Here is a 20655-nt window from a genome sequence, read left to right on the forward strand (position 1 = left end):
CAACCTGTGTCCAGTTCCCATTCCTAAATGAATAAACTGTGGCCAGAGCGGGGGAAACATGCGAGAATTTTAAAACTTCTGTGGTAATCACATGTTGGTGAATTGGGAGGAGCTGTGTTGCTGAGGGAAATAGCTATGGGGTGGCAGTACCATAAATATGTATGATTTAGCATTTCAATTACGAACAGCTTTCTGATAACATTTCAAATCTCCTATTTTTATATTTATTATTTCACTCCAAGTACTAATATAAATGATTAAATAGGATAGTATTTTCTCCCTTAATATGTATAAATTTTTTTGTTTATTCTAAAAAGACATCTAACTTACTATACAAACGCACACATCTATACAGAAATACATAAAAAAGTAGATATAAAGATAAATATGTATATTAATACCTACTTATACAGGATAGATTTAAGACATAAGGCTAAACCATAGCAGGGAAATTAATTTCTGTTTATTTATTTTGCTTTAAAAAATACAATGCTCTTTTGCAGGCAACCATTTAGCAACAGATAAATTGACAGAAATATATGTATGTATTTGTATACAAATGTGTGTGTACATGTATATATTTGTATGTATGTATATATGTCTGTCTTTTCAACCTATTATCCAGCTATCCAGCCACCTATCTATCTATCTATCTATCAATCTATCTACTATCTAATCAATTTCTCTATCACTGGGCAGCTGGATTGGGGATTTAGTACTGGATTCTGTAGGAAGTGGGTCTTCATTATAGGAAGTCATATAGTTTGGGGCATGTACAATGTGCCACAGAGCATACTGCACTGACCACCTCAACGGGAGCATTTCTGGTCACCCACACCATTGGCATTTTGCCCTTGCTCTGCCTGGAGCTAAATAGGAATTTGGGGTACATATCATTCCTTTTTTTCTTGCCTTAATTCTTCTCTTAAACCATTTGTTACCAGAATATAGTGTCTTATGATTGACTTTGTACTTTAATCTTTATATTGATGACATATATTTCAAGGAAAAAAATGAATTTGGATGGAAACAAAATCAGGTAAGAATTACAATGTTTTCCAGGTCCCTGGATGATTATACTTCATTAGTCACTGTCCAAAGTATTCTATTGCATTAAAAAATATAGCCGTACATAAAGTCAAAACAGAATTCTACTACATTAAAAAAGTAGTTGTACAGAAAGTTATTGTTAACTTTATAACTTTAGTTCATAACTTCAGAATTCAGGTTCAGGTTAAAGGTTTCTTCTCAGAAGCCTTTGCCACATATGTTCTGAGATTTTCATATAAGGATAATGAACAAGAGCTGTAAATTAAACCAGATGCCCATGTAGCTTGTCTTTTTCAAGTAGCTATTTCCTAGGTCCTTTTATCATCGAATAATAAAATAAAATATCCAGATTTAACATAGAAGTCAGAGTTGAATTGCTAAAAGTAGAATTTGAAGCAACACAAATTAAAAACATATAACATCAAGTTTTTGCTTTAAACAAACAAAAAATAAATACCAAAAATGCAACGGCACTCTGATTTTTTGATCCTTGCATATTGCATTCTTTTGTTTTGCGGTATTATTTTCTTAAGGTCTCAGATATTTCAAAGAATTCCCTCATTCTAAAAAAAATAAAAGTTATAATAGTTTAATAACATTTGTGTAGTATTTTATATACATTATATATAATTTGTGATAATCGGGTGGGTGAAGGGGACAGTTCAAATTTAGTATTAAAAAGCCGTTCTTTATTTTAAACCTTATGCTTAAAGATCTACAGCCAGGAATATATCTAATAAGAAGTGGAAAAATGAATTAGAACTTTATTTGAAATTAGATGAGGCAAGTCATCATAAAATATGGAGAGCACATTTTGTGAAGCAAAAATTGGTGCTTCATTCTGCCAAAATCATTTTGTTTTTCTAATTGGTAGTTTTACTTGTGTAAAAAGGCTTTAAGTAAATAAAAATTGTTACATTTAAGTTCTCATGTAAATTACCACAGTTAGCATAAAAATTCAGTTATCTAAAGGATACTTCTAGAAATGCTAAGAGGCAGAAGCATGCATCCTTCCCTAAACACAGATAAGCTCTAGGTATTGAAATAATCATAGAGCAAGTGTGTTGTCTTAGCAGCAGAAATGGACCCGAAGAAAATAAGGCCTATATAAAACTGGGGGTGAAATAGATAGGAAAATTCTTAAGATGGATTAGGAGAGTAGTTGTCACATTAGTAGCCAAAGGAAAAAAAGGCCCTAGCATAGAAAATACTAATTTTTTCCAAAAAGGGTGAATACTTCTCACTTAATTCCATTATGTGATAACTGACATATGCTCCTTGGTTTGTAATCACGGCTTTCATACGATTAAGAAGTTGGTACCTCCTTACAATGTTGTTAAATCTATCCTCATCCCTAACTCTAGTCCTTATGCTACACTCATGTTGAGTAATAAAATGTACCTATCAAACATTCATGGATCTCCAGTACTAATCCAAAATGTTATAATCTCCTTCTGTTACTCCATTTCTCAAACACGTTCATTTTGCCAAACCATGACCATTTCTAGTGGAGGAGCTTATAGAATTCAAAAGGCCTTTAAGATAAGAAGTCCCTTCCTGTAAGAAGGAATACACTCAATGGGCACAGAGGCAGGGTTTAATATGAATATAGACTTATTGTAAGTCACTAGTTTCTCCACTCTTTTGTGAGTTCCAATCCCTCCAAAGTTGCTCTGTATAGTTTGATGGGGACACTGTGGAGCTCTGCATTTCTTTACAGCTCATAATTTTCACCAGGGATTAATGGATCCTCATATTTCAATGATACAGGCTCGTGACCTACAGACTCTAGGGAACCCTCCCACAGGCTCCACCTCCTCATGTTCATACCCTTTTATAGTTCTCTCCCCTTGTGTATGACTTGCTTATAAACAATAGAATGTGGCAAAGTTCGCAGGATGCACGTGGTTATGTGTATGGAATTATATGATAATGTTACATAAGATTCCAGCACTCATCTTGCTGGAGTCTCTCACTTCCTTGCTGGCTTTGAAGAAGTTAGCAGCCTGGTTGTGGGCTGCCTCTGTCGGGAGGCCCACATGTCCAAGAAACTGTGGACAGCTTCTGGGTGATGAGGGCAGCCTCTAGCTGATAGGCAGCAAGAAACTGAAGCCCTCATCATAAAGCCATGAGGAACTGAATTCTGCTAACAAATGTATATCCTTCCCCAGTCGACCCTCAGATGAAATCACAGACCCAGCTGATGCATTGAATGCAACCTAGGGAGACCCTATCCGAGAGTCCAGCTAAGTCCTGCCCAGACTCCAGATCCACAGAAACTGTGAGATAATAAATGTGCTTTGTTTTAAGCTCCACAATTGCACTAATTTGTTGCACAGCAATACAAGCCTATTCTTTAGTATTAGAGAAGAAAGAAAATAAATTTGGACAGGAAATGTGCCAAGTCAGCAGGAATACAGCACAGTGATAGTCCTAACTACCCCTCTATCTCCTCTTCATGCTCAGAGCATTGTCCAAACGTCTCTACACTTACTTCGACAGAAGGCTGGTATTTTCAGGGAGTGTACTTCACAATTTGGCTGTAAAAGTAAGTCTTATAAATATTGACATGGCAATAGAGGGAATGCAAGGTCACAGTCTGAAAGGGATAAATTGGTAATTTCGAATAGCTGAACCAAATTCACTGGGCATTTTCATACCTGTGAGTCTATTGCTGTGGAACCTGAGATACCATTAAAGGAGGAGAGGGAGTTTTAGCAGGATATTTAAAGATAATGAATAGAGAAAACGACAACAATGTCATGTTTATGCCCCACTGAGCTCAGCCTGCTCAATGAACCAGTTATTCTTGCTATATTGCAAGGATCATAGACTGCGAGGCAGAGACTGGAGCTCTCAGCTCTGCTGCTTAACAAGAATCATAAACTTGATAAAGTCATCTAGCCAAATGCTGAGTTCCTCCCATATAACAGCCATTAAATGGGATGTTTCACATCTGTGATATATTATGCATTTCTCATAATAACTCTGTGAACCATCACTATTACCTTAATTTTATAAGTGAGGAAAAACTTCAAGTAGTTGTCCAACGTCATCGAACTAGGGCTCATAGTCAGATTTACTGGATGCCAAAATCCTTGTTATTTCTACCATTTTACACTACCACTTTAAGCTGAATTTCTCCATTCTTTCAAATTGCAATGGTTGTGAACTCGGGGGGAAATAAAAGAAAAACGATTTTGCACATTGTCTGTGCTCACAAATTGGTAGCTTGGTTGTCATTGGCCTCCTATTCCCACCCATATCATAATTGGCATCCAGCAAAATCAGGTTGCAGTAAACATCAAGAGCATTCTTCAAAGTAAAAAGAAATAAAAGAAAAGCATTCTATTTTATAGAGGCTTATAAATTAAATCTGGGCTTCTCTAAATAAGTCTTGGATAACTTTTAAAATTTATGTTTTTAGTGTTGACAAGCTGAGCTTTCTTGTGAGCCTGTTGAATCACGATTGAACAGTACAGATTAAGTGAGATCCAAAAACATGAACCTGGAGCAAATGGCTCAAATTTCCAAAGCTTAGAGGTGGTTCAGGGGTTTCCCTCCTTCAGGTGAAAGTTCTGCTGCCTGATTTGTGGAGCAGGAGATTCTGGAGGCTTCATCCCACTAGCACACCTTAAAACAACAACGTCTGCCAAATTCCATTTCACAAATCAGTGAAATTTCAAAAATAAATCTGGAACCTGATGTATGTTTGCCAAGCAAAGAATGTAAAATAGACAACGTATACAATCAACCATTTATTATTACTATAATTTCATTGAAAAAGGATATTTTAATTTTAAAAAGTCAAAAAAATAGAATAAAGGACAATCCTTTAAGTGAACAAACTTAACTTTATGGAAAACATACTCTGCTTTCTTTTACTGCCTCTTTTGTGTCTTGCAGCAGACTCATGAAAACTTTGACATTGATGGACACATCCTCAGACTGGCCTTTGGGAATCATAGACCCAGAGGACTTCTGCGCCCATCCGGACTGGAGAGCTCGGTGAGGATTTCCAGAGACTGTGCTGGCTGTACTGTACCACACAGGAGTTTTGGTTAGTCAGCTTCTGGCTAACACACTGTGGTGAAAGGCTTCAAGTGGACACCGTGTTGCGGTTTGCTGTTTTACAACCCCCGGAGCCTTGTGTGGTCCAAATTGGCACTCTCCAGTGGCCCCCAAAGGCCACAAAATTGCCCAGTTCCACTGTTACATTATTTATTATGTACTTGTCCCCCTGCTCTTCCTGAGGTGCAGGCCAGAGTGGTCATTGATGCAGTTTGTATAACATTCTGTCCTTTGGGATCTGAGGGGTTGAATCAAATGAATACTAACTGTGAAGGAAAACCGAAGGCAGGAAGGGAGCACGTTTATGGTTCTCACAGTCTTCTTATGGTGTTTTCACCTTTCTTTCATTCCCAGTTTCCCTGTGTTCTCAGGATTCTGAGACAGAACATTCGCAAGAACACCAGCATGTGAAACATCACAGACTTCGGAGATCTCCAGGCCAACCTCCTCAACATACACATGAAGAATCTGGGCCCCCAGAAAGTGCACATTTTGCGCAGGTCACACAGCAAGTTAGTGGCAGAAACTACCATAGGACCAGTAACGTCCCACTATCTTTATGGAGAAAGAAAATTCTTTTCCCCTTTATTTACCTGAGCCAAGGTTATAGCTTTTCAAAAGGAATTTTTAAAATGAATGGAAAAAAAAACCAATGAATACTCAAATAAAGAAATCAATGAGCTTGCAAAAAGCACATATTCCATTTACCTTCCTGAATCTTGAAAGACAGCAGTGCTTGCTTAAAATAACATAGACTTTGGAAACAGGCCCAAATCCCACCTCTTCCATTTATAAGTGATGAGACTCAGGGCAAATTAGTGAATACCTTTGTGTCACCATATCATTGAACATAAAATGCAGATGAGAGAACCAACTTTGCAGGATTGCAGTAAGGATGACGTAGGACAGTGTATGTAAAACTCTTAGCCCAGTGCCTAGCCCATAATAAGTACTATCATGGAAGTCCTTATAATGGATGGTGGTTGCTATTTCCATTGTTTTTACTAACACAACTAATATCAACCATATCAGCTCATCACTTAGAGAAAGAAATCCAAGACCTTGCATTTCCTCTCAAACTACTACACCTTCAAATTCTCAATTTTCAGTCTTGGGACATTTGCGTCTTTCACTTATTCTTTTTTCACACCTTTTGCCTCATTTCCCAGGAGCAGGCTGGAATTGTAGCATTAAATACAGCCTCCCTAACCAGCCAAATAAAGAAATGTACTCACTGACTAATGTTTCACTCACAGAGAAAGAAACCTTCATATTCTTCAAGTATTTCTTAAAGTATTGTGGGGGAAATGGTTAAATTCTTGAATGTCTCCTTTCTATTGGAAATTAAGCAGAATTCTCTGTATTCCAGGGATTTTCAATCCTGGGGCTTCTTGAGAATCAGCTGTATGAAAAAAATACAGGTTTGCAGAGGCTAATTTAACTCACAGTGTTCTCGAAGTATAATACTCTATTCATGTTTCTATAAAGATAATCATCATAAGAGGAACAAAAATCAGCTCCTAATTTAGTTGTCTAGCAACATATTTTACTCTATTGTGTTGGATCTGTGTGATCACTTCTTCTAGTATTTTAGATTCCAGCCCCAAGTTCCCAAGGCAGGTTTCTGGCAGGGCTAAGACTGATGGTGGGTATTAAAAACTGGCATCAGAGGCACTCTAGGCCTGAGAAGGAAAGACAAGAGGTTTAAGGAGCAGCACTTTCTTCTAAGTACTTCTATGCCCAGGGCTCATTCTTGGTGACCTTCCTGCTTCAGGGGACTCAAGAGTTGATTTGTCTCTTTCAATTTCATGTAGCTTGTATCTGGACATTTCACCTTCCTGACCTACGGCTTATAAATATAAAGTTTTTCCCAGACTTGTTTATCTTTAATTGTAGAATAAGAATCCTATTCAAGATTTTTGGAAGGCTGGACCATAAGTAATGATGAAAAATAAATCTCCTTGTAAAAGTTACTCTTATTACTAGCTATCTTTTTGCACTCCTTTCCCACCCCTGGCCAACTCTTCTAGTATCTGTTAATTAACGAGGCAAAATTTATAGGCATCCTGTCAGCCAGGGGGTGGGTACTCTACAGGGGTAACTGGTTTGTCTAGGTTGGTGTAGGGAAACTAGACCAGGTTCTTGTATGAACTGCCTGTGGCAACTCTGGAGTAGGGACCTGATTGCAAGTGGGGGTGGGACAGGGCCAAGTCTTGGGATACTCTTGGACTTGGGAGATTTTGCAGAGCTGAGAGTTGAGAGAAGGCTATCTGTGGATAGGCACAGGCCATGGCAAAGTTATGAGAAAAGGAGGAAAAATCTACAAGGCAACTGTAGAGAGAAGGAAGTTCCCATGTCCACTGGGCCACCTAGCTGTAATAGCTATTCCTAGGTGGTCAATTTAGGTCAGCAGATACTGTATATAATATCACTAGTGTATATATATATATATATATATATATATATAGTGTGTGTGTGTGTGTGTGTGTGTGTGTGTGTGCGTGTGTATATTTGGTGAGGGTGATGACATCAAGGGAGTGGAGCTAAGGGAAGGAGTGTTAGAACTGACCAGACACAAAAGCTACCAATTATTTCCACCTTTGCCATTGAGAGAAAGGTAAGAGCATTTTATATTTGCAGGGAGTAAATGTTAGAAAATACCAAGACCTTGAGGGCTGTCATTTGCTGAAAGAATTTTTATAACCAAAAATAATCACCTTTTGGTAATAAATCATAATGAGTCTAAATGTGTCTAAATATAAATAGGCAGAGATGTTTCTTAAAGTGTATTTCAGGGTTTGGGCAAGCTTTGTAACAATGTCTGTCTATAAATCTCCTTGAATGATTATTACTAATATTATTAAAGTTAACGATGATTCTCTCTAGAGTCTCCTATGAGACAAGGGGAGTCTTAAATTATGACATTTATCAGCTAAAATAATTTAAAGATCACCGAAATCTAGAGTTAGAGCTGATAAGAAAATGGGTGGAAAACATGAGCAGAAATTATTAAGATTTCAGTACATACAGAAAAGAAAAAAGGCAACAAATTGAGGATGGCATTACTGAAATCTCTTTTCTATTGTAGCTCTCAGTTTTGGTCTTCATAGTATTATTGCAGAGTAATCATATTTCTTTACCAATAAAATTGTTTCCTAAGATAATGGATTGTGCGTGAGAGAAACCATACACCATCTTGTGAAAAATAGCTGAGGATTTATTCACAAAGAGATCACAAAATAGGTGTATACTAGAGAGCTAAATTCCTATCCGAACGACTTCGGATTTTTCTCATAGTGTTTCCAAAATGTGAATCTTGTGTTTATGTTACAATGGATGCGTAAACCAAATAAGGGGGAAAAAGTGTAACAATAGTATAAGTGTCAGGGCAAAAAATCTCAGGCACATCTGAGTACTATTTTCATGGAGTACTAAGTAAGGGCTTAATCCAAAAGTGATCTTGAGATGATATATTTACAATTAAAGTGGGGACAAGTTTTTCAATAGGCTATCTTTTTTTATTTCATTGGCAACCTGTTTTCATTTTGGGTAGAAGTCATTTTGCTATTTACGTGCAAGGAAAGTGTTGGCCATAATGTGGGGCCTCCATAAGACCCAAAAAGTGTCAGCTCTTAGGAACAAAGAAATTTGGTAAGTGGATAACAGAACCTACACATTTTAATCATACAGAGATTTAATCTATGGCTAATGAATAAGAAAATATGATAAAATTCTTTGAGCTCATGTGTAGGCAGGTCATAGGAAGAATGTTGAGTAGCGATAAATTTTTATGGCACTGGTGAGCTTGACTCCCCAGCCACAAGAAATTCAGCCCAGTAGGAAAAATAGAACCCAATTTAGTTCACAAATCAGGCCTTTCCTGAGAGCCTACATATGCACAGTGCTTGATACATGCCATCTCCTTTAAAAGAGGAGCACATTTTACACAGTATTTCAGAGCTGGCTGATCTTTCTTCAAGAAAAAATTAACATTTAAAAATACATACTTTGCACCTGTGCAAAAAGGCCACACACACACACACACACACACACACACACACACACACCCCAGAACCCATTTCCAGATGCCAAGAATCAGTGGCTAATTGAGGAATAGAATGATGCATTGATTCGCTCAACTCACAACCAATGGAAGGAATACTGGAAGCACATTAATAAAGAAATGAGCATCAGGACACCAGAGTAGATCCCAAGAGGAAAAAGTGGCAGCTAGAGGGTGAAGTGAGTTCTGACACAAAGCACAAAAGATGGGCCTTGAGATGAACGGAGGGATTAACCTGAAGTCTATGTGAAAGTTTGCTTTAAACTAGTGGCCTTCAGCTCTGAATGCTCATTGCATCACCTGGAGAGTTTAAAAACCAACGCTGCTCCCAAGGCCCCACTAGGGACCAATAAAACCCAACATTATTGAGGACAGAGCTCAGACAGAAGTATATTTAAAACTCCCCAGATGGTTTTGGTGCATCTAGAGTTGAGATATTGCCTTCAAGCTATTGACCTTGAAAAACTTCCGGGAAAGGCCAGGAGAGAGACTACTGCTTCCAACAGTAGGAAGAGTCTCTAGCCTTGGGGGCCAAGAAAGTTTTGCAATCACATTTTGACCAGAGATATGACTTTATATTCTTAATTCTTCTCTCTTGTTCTCTCAATGTTTGTTCCTTTGTTTACTGGATTAGCAAGTAATTTTTTGAAAAGCTAAAGTATTCTGTTTATATGACCTAGAGAGAAGGTAGGTCTAACAGAAATCAAGGATAGGAAAGAGCTCCAGTAGGAGTGGGTTCATGATTAGCCTCTTCCTTGTCGCTGGATTATCCGGAAAGACTGGATTTTAGGCCAAAATGAATTTTATGGAATTTTAGGATTAAATGGCTAGAAGAAAACACACCAGGTAAACATTTTTTGTTCTGTTTCTCTTCTTTTATACATTGTTGTAACCTTTCACTACTCCTAATGATAATCATTTATTGAGCAGCTACTTCTGCTTGGTAGATGTACACTAGGTTTTATATATACAGTCCCTAATATTCATAGCAACCCTGCTAAATAAACACTGCTATCCTTTTTAGGGGGTCAAAACTAAGGCTTAATGAAATTAGATAGTATTATTTTAATGCCAAACATGTAGTTAGAAGCTGAGCAAGAAGTTAAATTCAGATGTGTGTGAATTCAAAGCCTGTTATTTCAGTAAAATTGACTGTTGAACTCTTACTGTGAAATCACTTCTCTGATGCCTAACACTAAGTACACTAAGTGTTGATTTGATTCATGTAAAAATCTCTTCTCTTTTACTTTTTTTGAAGAAGAGATAGATTGAGATATAAATAGTGGGGAACTCTACCTAACATTAATGGGAAGAATGTTTGGAGCCAGTTAATTGTCCTTTTAGTGTATTTTTCTTTTATCTTTGATTTTTTGCAGTTTGATATGATATGCCTACGGAGAGTTTGTTTGGCATTTATCCTACTAGGTGTTCTCAGCATCCTGCATTTGTGGTTTGGTGTCTGACATTAATTTGGGATAAATCAATCACTATTTTTTTTAAGGATTTTTTTAAATTTTTCCCTTTTCTCCCCAAAGCCCCCTGGTACATAGTTGTGTATTTTTAGCTGTGGGTCCTTCTAGTTGTGGCATGTGGGATGCCACCTCAGTATGGCTTGAAGAGCAGTGCCACGTCCACACCCAGGATCCAAACCAGCAAATCACTGGGCCGCTGAAGCAAAATGTGAGAACTTAACCACTCGGCCACGGGTCCAGCCCCTCAATCTCTATTTTTATTTCTTCAAATATTGCTTCTGTTTCTCTTTTTTCTCCTTTTAGTATTCCTATTAAGTGTGTGTTACAATTTTTGTAGTTGTCTCACAGTTCTTTGATATTCTTTGCTGTTTTTTATTGTTTTGTTCTGCAGTCTTTTTTCTTTGCTTTTCAGTTTGGGAAGTTTTTATTGGTAGTTCCTCACACTGAGAGATTCCTTCTTTGGCCATGTCCAATCTACTAGTGAGACTATCAAAGGCATTTGTCACTTCTATTAGTGGATTTTTTAAAAATTTCTAGCACTTTTTAATTCTTTCTTAGAACTTCCATCTCTCTGCTTACATTATCCATTTGTTTTGTCATCTTGTCTACTTTTTCCATTAAAGCTCTTAATGTAGGAATCACATTTGTTTTAAATTCATGATCTGATAATTCCAACATCCCTGCAATATCTGGGTCTGGTTATGATGCTTGCCATATCTCTTCAAATTGTGTCTTTTGCCTCTCAGTATGCCTTGCAATTTTTTGTTAAAAGGTGGACGTGATCTAGTGTATAAAAGGAACTGCAAAAACAAGTCTTTAGTAGAGTGGTGCTAAAATACAGGGAGAAGGCTTTCCTTTTTCTTGCCTAATTGCTCTGGCAAGGACTTCCAATACTATGCTAAATAAGAGTGGTGAAAGTGCGCATCCTTGTATGTTTCCTGTTCTTAGTGGGCTAGCTTTCAGTTTTTCTCCATTGAGAATGATATTAGCTGTGGGTTTGCCATATATGGCCTTTATTATTGATACACTTTTCTTCTATACCCATTTTATTCAGAGTTTTTATCCTAAATGGATGCTGTATCTTGTTAAATGCTTTCTGTGCATAATTGAGATGATCACATGTGATTTTTATTCTTCACTTTATTAACGTGGTGTATCACATTGATTGATTTGTGGATGTTGAACCATCCCTGCATCACTGGAATAAATCCCACTTGATCATGGTGTATAATCTTTTTAACGTACTGTTGTATTCAATTTGCTAGTATTTTGTTGAGGATATTTGCATTGATGTTCCTCAGTGACATTGGCCTGTAATTTTCTTTGTTTGTGTTGTCCTTTTCTGGTTTGTTATCAGGGTGATGTTGGCTTCATAGAATGAATTAGGAATCTTCCTATCCCCCTCAATTTTTTGGAAGAGTTTGAGAAGGGTAGGTATTAAGCCTTTGAATGTTTGGTAGAATTCACCGGGGAAGACTCCTGGTCCTGGAGTTTTATTTTTTGGGAGGTTTTGATTACTGTTTTGATCTCCTTACTGGTGATTGGTCTATTTAAATTCTGTATATCTTCTTGGTTTAGTTTTGGAAGGTTGTATGTTTTTAAGAATTTATCCATTTCTTCTAGATTATCCAATTTGTTGGCGTATAGCTTTTCATAGTATTCTCTCATAATCTTTTTTATTTCTGAGGACTCTGTTGTAATTTCTCCTCTTTCATTTCTAATTTTATTTATTTTGAGCCTTCTCTCTTTTTCCTTGGTGAGTCTGGCTAAAGATTTGTCAATTTTGTTTATCTTTTCAAAGATCCAGCTCTTGGTTTCATTGATTTTTTTTTCCATTATTTTTTAGTTTCTATTTTATTTGTTTCTGCTCTGATTTTTATTATTTCCTTCCTTCCACCAATTTGGGCTTTTGTTTGTTCTCCTTTTCCTGGTTCATTTAGTATCACTTTTAGATTGTTTATTTGAGATTTTTCTTGTTTGTTGAGGTAGGCTTGTACTGCTATAAACTTCCCTCTTAGAACCGCTTTTGCTGTATCCCATAAATTTTGGTATGTCATATTTACATCTTCATCGTACCTAGGTGTCTTTTATTTCTCCCTTGATTTCTTCATTGACCCAATTTTTGTTCAATAGCATTTTGTTTAATCTCCATATATTTGTGGGTTTTCCAGTTTTCTTCTGGAGGTTGATTTCTAATTTCATACCATTATAGTCACAAAAGATTCTTAGTATTATTTCAAGGTTCTAAAATTTATTGAGACTTGTTTTGCAGCCTAATATGTGATCAATCCTGGAGAATGTTCCATGTGCATTTGAAAAATATGTGTATTCTGCAGTTTGGGGATGGAATGTTCTATATATCTACTAAGTCCATCTGGCCTAATGTGTCATTTAAGGCCAATGTTTCCTTATTAATCTTCTGTTTGGATGATCACATTGGTGTAAGTGGTACATTAAAGTCCCCTAGTATTATTGCATTACTGTCTATTTCTCCTTTTATGTCTGTTAATAATTGCTTTATATATTTAAGTGCTGCTATGTTGGGCACATAGATATTTACAAGTGTTTTATCCTCTTCTTGAATTGTTCCCTTTATCATTATGTAATGCCCTTCTTTGTCTCTTGTTAGTTTTTGTTTTAAAGTCTGTTTTGTCTGATATAAGTATTGCTACCCCAGCTTTCTTTTCTTTGCAATTTGTATGGAGTATCTTTTACCACCCCTTCACTTTCAGTTTGTGAGTGTCTTTAGGTCTGAAGTGCATCTCTTGTATGCAGCATATATATGGGTCTTGTTTTTTCATCCAGTAGGCCACCCTATGCTTTTTGATTGGAAGTTTTATTCCATTGACATTTAAAGTAGTTATTGATAAATATGTACTTATTGCCATTTTTTTTTACTTTTTTCTGCGTGTTTTAGTAGTTCTTCTCTGTTCCTTTCTTCTTCTCTTGCTTTCTTCATTTATGGCTTGATGACTTTCTTTAGTACTACATTTACATTCCTTCTCTTAATTTTTTGTGTATTTATTATAGGTTTGTCGTTTGCGATTACCATGAGGTTCATGTATAATAACCTACATATATAGCAATCTATGTTAAGTTGATGGTCTCTTTAGTTTGAATTCTTTCTAAAAGCTTTACATTTTCACTCCCTCTTCCCACATGTTATGTTTTTGATATCATATCTAATCTGTTTTGTGTGTGTGTGTGTGTCCATTACCCTCTTATCATGGAAATAGGTAATTTTAGTACTTTTGTCTTGTGACCTTCATATTATCTTCATAGGTGGTTGATCTGCCACCTTTAATGTATTTTTGCCCATAGCAGTGATTTTATTGACCTTTTTTCGATAATTTTATTTTTTTTCTTTTTCTTCTTCTTCTCCCCAAGCCCCTCAGTACACAGTTGTATATTCTAGTTGTAGGTCCTTCTGGTTGTGCTATGATAATTTTTTATTCCCATTTATTGTCTTCTATTTCCCACTGAAGTAAGTCCCTTTAGCATTTCTTATAAAACTGGTTTCTTGGTGATAAACTCCTTTAGTTTTTGCTTGTCTGGGAAACTCTTTATCTCTCCTTGCATTCTGAATGACAACCTTACTGAGTAGAGTATTCTTGACTGTAGGTTTTTTCCTTTCAGCACTTCAAGTATATCACGCCACTTCCTTCTAGCATGTAAAGTTTCTGCTGATAAAAAGTAGATAGCCTTATGAGGTTTTCTTTGTATGTAACTTGTTCCTTTCTCTTGCAGCTTTTAGGATTCTCTCTTTATCTTTAATTGTTGACATTTAATTATAACGTGTCTTGGTGTGGGCCTCTTTGGGTTTATCTTGTTTGCTGCTCTCTGTGCTGCCTGTACCTGGGTGTCTGTTTCCTTCCTTACGTTAGGAAAGTTTTCAGCTATTATTTCTTCAAATAGATTCTCTGCCCCTTTGTTTTTCTCTTCTCCTTCTGAGACACCTATAATACAGATGTTAGTGAACTTGATCTTGTCCCAGAGGTTGCTTAGACTGTCCTCGTTCTTTTTAATTCCTTTTTCTTTTGTCTGTTCAGCTTGGGCGATTTCCTTTAATCTTTCCTCTAGCTCACTGATCCATTCTTCTGTATCATCTACTCTGTTATTGAGTCCCTCTAGTCAATTTTTTCATTTCCAGTGTTCTATTCTTTGTTTCTGATAGGTTCTTTTTTTATATTTTCCATTTTTTTTGTTCATGTTCACACTGAGCTCATCCATTCTTCTCCCAAGATCAGTGAGCATCCTTGTGACATTTTGTTTGAACTCTGTTGGGTAGATTGTATATTTCTTTTTCATTTAGTTGTTTTCCTGGGGTTTTGTCCTCTTCCCTTACTTGGCGTAAATTCCTTTGCCTCCTCATTTTGCCTCTTTCTCTGTGCTTATATCTATGTATTAGGTGGTTCAGCTATGTCTCCTGATCTTGGAGAGTTGGCCTTGTCTAAGAGATGCCTTATGAGGCCCAGCAATGTGCTTCCCTCTCATCACCAGTTCCAAATGTTTCAGGAGTGACCTCTATGTGGGCTACATGTGTCCTTCTATTATGACAGGATTGCTGTTGCTGCGGATGCCCAGGGAGGCTAGGCTGTCCCTTTGGCTAGCTGGTTGTAATGCTCACCTGTGTGTGGCTGCTATGAATCTTTTATCAGGCATAGGGAGCCCCAGCAGAGTTGGCTGCAAGGCCTAATATCACATTCCTGTTGCAATTTTTCTGTTAAGTGCATATGCCCCCAGCGTGGCTTGTTACTAGGCTCATGAGCTTACAATTGCTTTAGGCCTCCAGCCTGCAAGGCTCTTGTCAGTGCTCTCAGGGTTGCAGCTGATTGGGGCTGGCCCCCAGTATGGGAACACCTAATTGTTTCAGGCTTTGGAAGGTGGAGCCAATCCCCTATGTGACTGTTTGAGAAGCACAACACTTTTGCAGCTGACAAGTTCTTCCACCCACAGGGCCACACACACTGTCAACACAGTCCTGTCTTGTCTACATGTCATGATCCCCTGAAGTGGACCCGGTTGTCCCACTGCAGAGGCCCCACACACTAGACCAATGTCCCAAGTAACCCACCCACTCCTCATGGACACCTTGTCCCCTGGAGGCGGACCCACTCACTTGGCTGCAGTGGATCCAGGCACCCAGCCTATGCAGGCCCACAAGTTTCCTGAGGGCTTTCTTGTTGCATAGGGCTCGTCCCTAGAGCAGACTGCCTGTCCTGGCTGAACTGAATTAAATTGGTGCTCTAGTGGGTGGGGCAGGCCATCCACTAGAGGAAGTAGACTTCAGTAAGAACTCCAATAACATCTCCCAGTATCTGTGTCAGCACACCTGTACTAGGTCACAATAATGGCTGCCACCAATGTCTCAGTCTCTGGAGAGGTCTCACCTCTCACCAAGGTGCACCCAGAGCCTATCAGGTGAGTCTCTTCACCAAAGGACTGTGCACCTTTCTTTCTGGTGATTTTAGGTTGCTTTCTGAAACTGGTGAATTTGTTCATGGGTCTTTTGAGAGTTGGCTTTTACCCCCTTATGTCCGATATATTTTCTGGGGATATTTCTCATTGTGGTTAATAGTCAGAAAAGCCAGATATTACGACACTCATCTCAGTTGTGCTGAGTCCAAAGGATGCTGATAGCCATAATACTCCCCCACTCAGGTCCCCCTCCAGGGAGGGCTATGTACCTTAAGATTACTCCTGGCAGGCCATGAAGCCCAGCAGCTTGTGAAGGTGGCTTGGCTTTTTTTTTTTTCTTTCCAGAAAGGAATTTCTGAGGCTTCCACCTCAGTCAGGACTGACTCTTGTTGTGGGAGTTATTTTTCTCGAGCTTTCAGTTTTCTCTCAGGGGTGATTGCTCCTGGAGTAGTTGTAAATTTGTTGTGTCCATGGGAGGAGGTGAGTTCAGAGTCCACCTATACCTTGACATCTCTCTCCTAATTTCTTTTTAATTCAATGGACCCAGTGCTGATAAGAACTCTAGATAATGAGATGGACAATTGGAGTAACTCCCCATTGCACCTCAACTGATATGCTAAAAACAATTAATGTCAGTCTATCTCCTTTGCCAATGATTAATTCAAGATGGGCAGGCCTAGGCAATTTGAACTAATGAGCTGAGAAGTGGTTTGCGAGGAGATTTAGAAAAGAACAAACTTTCTCACACTTAAAAGAGAGGCATTGGAAGCCAGTCAATGTTCACCTTTTAACTGACAACTAGGAAGCATGTATCCAGGATTGGTACTAGAAGCCATGCTAACAATGACGAGTACCTAAGGGTGAAGTGGACAAGAGACCTGAGAGAAGAAAGGAACTTGAGTCTTTGACACTTCTGAACCACTGGATAAACCAAACCAAGGCCCCTTAATTTGGATTTTTTTTTCTTTTATGTGAACTTCTTTCTAATTGTATAAGAAAATTTGAAATGGATAATAAACACCAGAGATTGATGGTATGGTGGACAGAATAAGGGTCCCTCTAAAATGTCCACAAGCTAATCCTTAGAACCATGAATATGCTACTTTGAAAGACAACAGGGACTTTTCAGATATGATTGCTTTTAAGGACTTTGAGATGGGGAGATTACCCAGGATTATCCAGGTAGGCCCAATGTCGTCAAAAGGATCCTTAAAAATAGAAGAAGAGGAGGTTAGAGTGATGTGATGTGAGAAGTACTTGACCTGATGACTTTGAAGACAGAGGAAGGGGACCATGAGCCCAGAAATGCAGCTGTTAGAGGTACGAGCTGGAAAATTTCAGGACATGGATTCTCCCTCACAGCATCCTGAAGGGAACACAGTCCTGCCAACACTTTTATTTTAACTCTTGTTGGACTTCTGACCTACAGGAATGTAAGATAATAATTTTGTATTATGCCAATATATTTGTGATAATTTGTTATGGCAGCAGTAGAAAACTGATACAGAAGGACAAAAGCCACTGCAGATATCAAGGAGCTGGCCTGGCACTCATAAGTATTAATGTCCTGTTGTCTCAGAACATCAACATCAGACAAGTAAACTCTGACTATGATGGCTTGATTTAAAGAAAGATCAGTCGATTATATAATCATGTCTGAACACAGACAAAAGCGTGAATCACATATCTTCAATCTTAAAAAAGATCAACCATTCCCCCATCCTGGTTGATATGAGTGACTGCTGCTTCTTTACCAGTTACTGCTTTAGCTTTGCTTAGTATTTGCTCCTACATAAGATCTATTAAGATGCCCGAAGGTAAAATTATCCTCCCTTCATGACAACATCCAATCTAGCTTAAAGCCCCACATCTTTAAAAGTTCCCCCAGACCACTGAAAACAAGCTCAAATCTGATAAGTCCTTTCTGATATCCTCTTGCTATGATGCTCCATGGTACCCCATGATGTTTGTTTTCTCTTTCTGCAGTGAGTAATAAATGAAACTCGTTCATCTACAGGTGTGGTACTGGAGTTCTTTGCCTGGACAACCTGGACAAGGTGTATATACAAATATGTTTTTAAAGCAGATAGGTATTTGTACAATTTATTTTATTCTGTTCCAAGGTCCAAAAAACCCAAATTCTGCTTATTAAATCAAGCGAGAATAGAGCTTTCTTGTACTTTCTTCTGTTCATATAAGTGCTAGTTTTGTATCACATGTAGTGAGTGCCAGGGAGTGTACTAATCTATTCTGTGGATGTGTCCTTGTCATGGAGAAGAATTACACTTAGGAGAAGTCAAGGTTGTAACTCAAAGGGAAGACATATTCAATCCCAAGTTTGAAGTAAAGGTGTTAAAGGCAGCCAAACAGCAAGGTCATTGTTCGAGAATGTAAAGTGTTGTGAATGAGGATTGATTTGGGTGTTGGCTTCACTTTATTTGGTCAGGCTGAGAGGTGATTGACAAAGAGAGGTTACAGAACTGTAATAACCCTTGATATGATGCTCTGCAAGTGCTGCTGGGGTGGACTCTACTGCTCAAGATTAACAAACAGGATGACGGCCTAAATTACTGCTGTGTAATGCAGGTTTCTGTATTTTTAAATATAAGGTACCTCTAATTTCCTGTGAAAGTATTAATTCCATAAAACAGATCCTGGCTGTGTAATATTAAAAGTAAGTAATAGACTACTTGATTTGATTATTTGTAGTTCATAACTCAAATGTTTAAGAATACACCCTAAAATTTAATTTATTTTTATTTATCAGTAACACTAGACACTGGCACAATATTTGTATAGTTCTAAGAAAGTATGTAATGATCCAAGAATGTAGATCTAAAATCAAGATATTTTAGAGAAAAATTTCAAGAATAGATGAGTATTTAAAAATATACAGTGGCTTGAGCAAGATAGCCATTTATTTCAGTGATACTCCAAGGATGGGGCATATGAGTAGCCTGCCCTTGTATACAGGAATATTCCTTGTCAGTATCACTGACATTGTTTAGAAATGCAGTATAGGATGACAAAAAAAGCAGATTGAATTTTAGCTGATTTTTATTGTTAAAAAATTCTCTATAAAAAAATGTACTCCCATGGTATGGGTAGAGAACTCATTCTTCCATCCCCTTGATATGTCACTATTTATCTTACTTTCATGAAAGAGAGCTGAAGTAAGTGGTCCAAGGTGGTGGGGGATTGTTCCATTCAAGGAGCAAGTTTCCTCCCACATAGTTGCTTCCTCATCCCTTCCAGTGTTGTCTTCATCTGCATGCTGGAAACCTGGTCCTACATACTTTGCTCATGGGAATGTAATGTAGTACAATAACTTTGGAAATTGTTCTGACAGTTTCTATAATACAATTTAAACACACACTTTCCCTATAGCCCAGTAATTCCGTTCTAGATATTAACTTGAGAAGAATGAAAACATATGTTCACACAAAAATTTTAACAAGATTATTCATAGCAACTGTTCTCATAAAAGCCCCAAACTAGAGACAACCACATTCCCATCAATAAAAGAGTGGATAAAAATGTATTTACACTACGTAAAATATACCTCAAAAAAACCCCACAAAAGCTGGGTCTTAGGCATGTCACTGTTCTATTTTGTGGCAATGGAGGAGAATGCAAGGAAGGGAAAGTAATTTTAAAACATTTCACTTTAACTGGGAAGATGAGGTTAAGAGGGACCCCACCTAGCCACAATGAAGTGTGGAGAGTTTTCTCTAGCTTGAGACCACATGTTCAGAGTGAAATTTATTATCTTGGAAGAAAGCAAAGAAAAGAGTAGTTGGACATCTATAAAATGTAATAACTATGTATAGATATATACAATCCTCTATAAACATGTGCATTTGTTAAAATGATGGTGAATGTTAAAACCACAAAGTCAATTTTTTCTTAGAGACCTATAGAGATCCATTCTATCCCAAATAACATTTGATGCACTGGTCAGGACATTCTAACATTGATCTATTTAAAGTAAGAAATAGAAATGCCTCATAAGCTAACCACCTAAGCCGTGGGGATCTTGCTGTAACAATGTCTACTGAAATTTTAGTTTATTTAAACAGTTCTAATTATTGTTATTTTGATAGCTAGATCTACCTTCGTTTACTTTGTAGTGTCGGTATTCTGATATTAGCTGCTTTGCCAAAGACTGTGGAAATGATAATTGTAGGTTTTAGTTTATACTTGCCCATTTGTCCTGAATAATTCCAAGTTTAAATTTCAACACTAGCAAGCTAAATATCTGTACTTAATAGGGTGTAGATTTTTCTCTGCACAATGGGAGTTTCTTTTATAAACCTAGCGTCCACCATTTTATAATATTTATAGAAAATGTAAAGAACCAGAATGCTTTAATTACAATGACTTTTATTTTTGTGGTTTAACTTTATTCTTCAATCCAAATCTTTTTATTTCCTAGCAATGAATGTTCATCCCTTAGCCTTTTGGGTTAGCTTCTTGAAAGATTATTTTCCTATGAACTGTCTGCACTTCCTTCTATCCATTCCCCAGTGCCCTGCAATCTGACTTCTGTTTCCATCATTGTAAATAAACTACTCTCTTTAA

The 20655-nt window shown here is 37.5% G+C and overlaps 1 pseudogene; it reads left to right on the forward strand.

Annotated features, from left to right (window-relative positions):
• The window catches only part of LOC124231523 (uncharacterized), a 168463-nt pseudogene that overhangs the window by 6845 nt on the left and 140963 nt on the right, over nucleotides 1-20655 (forward strand).

Source organism: Equus quagga, chromosome 21, assembly GCF_021613505.1.
Source record: "Equus quagga isolate Etosha38 chromosome 21, UCLA_HA_Equagga_1.0, whole genome shotgun sequence".
NCBI lineage: Eukaryota > Metazoa > Chordata > Mammalia > Perissodactyla > Equidae > Equus > Equus quagga.